Here is a 4,024-nt window from a genome sequence, read left to right as displayed (position 1 = left end):
CATTTATTTTTTTTCCTCAACATTTTAGGCCAAGTTTAGCATCTTTAATAAAAGCCAAAAAGTCAAAAAGTCACTATCCTATTTAAGTCATATCATCTTATTTAAATCACATCACCTCTCTGCACATCACTTCAAACCCAACTCATATTTCATTAAAAGTTAAAAAGTGCACTTATTTAGAACATCCCAAACAACTCCTAAAAAGACAAAAAATACATTTGTTTAGGACACTCCAAACAACCCCAAAATGTTTTGGTTTGAAACAAATGAATGCACATTTGTCATCTCATTTTATATAAATTTTCTATAAAATTATTTATTTATTTATTTATTTATTTTTGTATCATCAGTTTAATGGATACACACATCTATCACCTTATTTTGTATAAATTTTTTGAACAATTATTGAATTTTTTAAATTCTTTTTGTATAGCATAGTGTAATGATGTTACTGACCCATAGTCTGACCGCAAATTATGTAGATAAGACATTAGATTACAGACTCTCATTTATATTTCCCAACAGAAAATTAAAATCAATAAATAAGATTTTCAAAATTTAGGTCCACGATTACCATAGAGGAGATTTTGTAAATCCTCAAGTCATTTAATGAGTTCATGAGTTGGAAATTCTCTCACTTATCCCATAATCAATCCAACGCACTACTTAATTGTTATCAGTTGGAGTAATTATTATTATTATTTGTTTTATACCACTAAATTATCTCTGTGCAAAAATCAAAAAATTTTGTACTCTCATCTCTCTTCTATTGCGAATTTCATTTTTTTTTTTTTGTAATTTTCATTTGAAAATATAAAATTGTTAGAAATGGAAGTAAACATGAAATTTTCCATTAATGATTAATTTTAAAAAGTATAAATTTTATTATTAATTCTCCTTAAAAAAAATGTATAAAAAAAGATTGACGAAATTAAAACTTTTTTTTTGAATAATCCCTCTTCTTATCTTTCAAACTTATCTTAATTTTTGTATTTTCAAAAGGTTTCACTTCTAAAATGGGCAATGATAGAGACCACTAAAAGTAGTGCTCTAAAACAACTTAATGATGTGGCATTCATTTTTTTTTTTTTAAAAAAAAAAGAAGACACAACAGCACTGTGACAGTGGGTACTGCCACATCATTAGTGGTGGTACTAATTAGTACTTTCACTCATTTTTCATTTAAAATATGGTGGAGATTAAGTCGAGTGTCCAGTGAAATCTTAGTAAGCGTCTCATAAAACGTAGAGTTTGAATTTATAAAGTGGTCAATAGTATCGAAGTTGCTTCTAAAGTATGTGATGTGTTACATAATTAACCAATATGTATGAAACAAAAAACACTTGTACCCGAGATTAGTGGGGATACTTCCATTACCAAATATATATATATATATATATATATGTTTAAAATAATGGAATTCAACTTTTCAATGTTAATTTAATCAATGGTTATGATTGAATAAAATAATAAAATTCTATAAACAAGTGCAGCTCAAGTTAAAAATATATGTATATATATATATTAATATGCATATTAAGAGAAAATATAAAAAAAAATAAAATAAAAAGTAACACTCTTATTATTAATAAATTTCATTAATTAAATATGTAAATCTGTCCAACTACGAAACAAATTTTATTTAACAAATCAATCGGGGCAAAAGAAATTTTTTTTTTTCAAGGAAAAATTCAAATTAAACAGGAACAGTAGGGCTCACCAACCACACAGCCAAAACTGAGATTTCATTGAGAAGTCAGAAACACCCTTTTGGCTTTGACGTGGCATAAAATGATAGGATAGTTCTACAGGACAGAAACGTAACATGCTTAGTTGGCTTCATCTAGAGGAGCCATGTCTATGGGTCCACTCTTCAGAATATATAAACCCAAACCCAACTCTCTCTCTCTCTCTCTCTACATTTGCTCATAAAAAAGGCTTAGGTTCATTTTCTCTCTTTTCTTCTCTTCTCTTTTTGCATGGCACTGTACTTCTTCCTTCTTAGCAACTAAGACATCTCTCTCTCTCTCTCTCTCTCTCTCTCTTCAAATCTCTGTTGTGAAATGGGTTTTGAGTTTTGATCAGTTCTACTGATTAATTCTCATCTGGTTTGTTTTCTGTTTTTATTTTGGTGATCTAAAAATCAATGTTGAAAACCCATTTTGTCTGTTTTTGGTGAAGTACAGGTGTCCTTGTCTTGGATTGCGATCATGACGTTTGGTAATAGTGGTGACTATGAATCTCAGAAGATGTGAGTTTATGATATGCTTCAATGTTTTTTTTTTTTTTTTTTTTTTTTGGAGAAAAAAAAGTTCATTTTCTTTGTTTTTTATTCAATCTTTTTTTTTCTCTGATAATTTTGAAAGTTTATTTTGATTTTCGGGCTTGATATATAGGCTTGACGTCTACATATATGATTATATGAAAAAGAACATGCATGAGGTTGCTGCGATTTTCGCCCGGGAGGTTAATATTACTGTCAGTCCTCTTGGTATGTGTTCTCACCTACCTTTTTTTATTTTTTTATTTGTTTAATTTTATTTTATATTAATTTGACATTTTTGAGTTTTTTTTTTTTTTTTTTTTTTTTTTTGTGCGTGTGTGCGCGCGCGCACGTGTTTTGGCTAATAAATGTGTTTTAATTATCCCCAGGTTTTTTTCCTTAATTTTGATGGTGGTGTTCTTTGATTAGATACACATTTGCTTTATTTGCTAAGAGGCAATAAATTAAATCAATGATTGAGTCCTGCTTGGATGGTATGTAATTAGGACATGTATGGCTCTAATTATTTTTGAAAAAAAAAAAAAAAATTGAGATTTTTTGGTTTCATTTTTGTGCTGCATGATGAATTTTATGATATATGTGGGTTGTGTTATATGAAACATGATTACTATGAAAATGGTTGATCTTGTATTCAATCCACATCTAGATTGAAAGGTGTTATCTGAATTCATAGGTATCATTTCGATAATAAAAGTTGCTCATTTTGTACATCTTTGCATGTATATCATCCATGTACAAAGTTAGTTGATCTAATAATAATAGCCTTTTTCATTTTATCGAGCTTCTCTCTTAAAAATATATCTTTTGTTCGGGCTGGTGGAGTCCACCACGAATTGGAGACAAATGCGATAAAATAAAAATATAATTTATTATAAGATTGATCTATTTTTTAATTTTTTAATTTTTTTTATAGATGATATACACAAATGGTTTTATAAACTGAACAGTTTAAATTTTTGAAACAAGACACGTAATGGGTCCCACAGACTCAACCAAACACTTTCCCATCCTAATTTTGGACTGGTTTGGACTGGAGAGAAGCCTAGTTGCTTCAAAAAATAAGTCCTATTAGTACCACGTACACATTTCACTACAACAAAATTAAATTTTTATGGCTTGCAATGCATGCCGTAAAAACTCTTTGACGACATGCACACAAATGCCGTTATATGACATGCCGTGAAAAGGTGAGTATCATTTACGGCATGCAGGTAAAGTTGTAAAAAATAATAAATTAAACATTAATTACATACTTTGTATACTGTATATAACTTTTTATGACATTTTTGTCATGTCATAAATCATCATACTTTCCGTAGCATAATTTTTCATGCCGTAGAAGGTTTATTTTTAATATATTTATGGCATATTTTGTATGCCATATATAATATTTTACGACATTTTCTTGCATGTCATAAATCATCACACTTTTCACGACATAATTTTGTATGACGTAGAATGTTATTTTTAATATATTTATGATGACATACTTTTTATGCTGTATATAATATTTTATAGCATTCTCTTGCATGTCATAAATCATTACACTTTTCATGACATAATTTTATATGCCCTAGAAGGTTATTTTTAATATATAATATGTATACAGGAATATAACATTGCCTAACAGTATGTAGATAGTAGCTTATAAAATGCAACCTGCTAACAAGCCAAGCAGAAGCAACAACTATGAAGTAAGCAAAAAAGATCTAATATCCATACACCAAATAACCTGCATAC

Source organism: Camellia sinensis, chromosome 10, assembly GCF_055761805.1.
Source record: "Camellia sinensis isolate YWXY chromosome 10, ASM5576180v1, whole genome shotgun sequence".
NCBI classification, from domain to species: domain Eukaryota; kingdom Viridiplantae; phylum Streptophyta; class Magnoliopsida; order Ericales; family Theaceae; genus Camellia; species Camellia sinensis.
The sequence above is the reverse complement of the archived record's forward strand: the minus strand, read 5'-3'. Positions refer to the sequence as shown.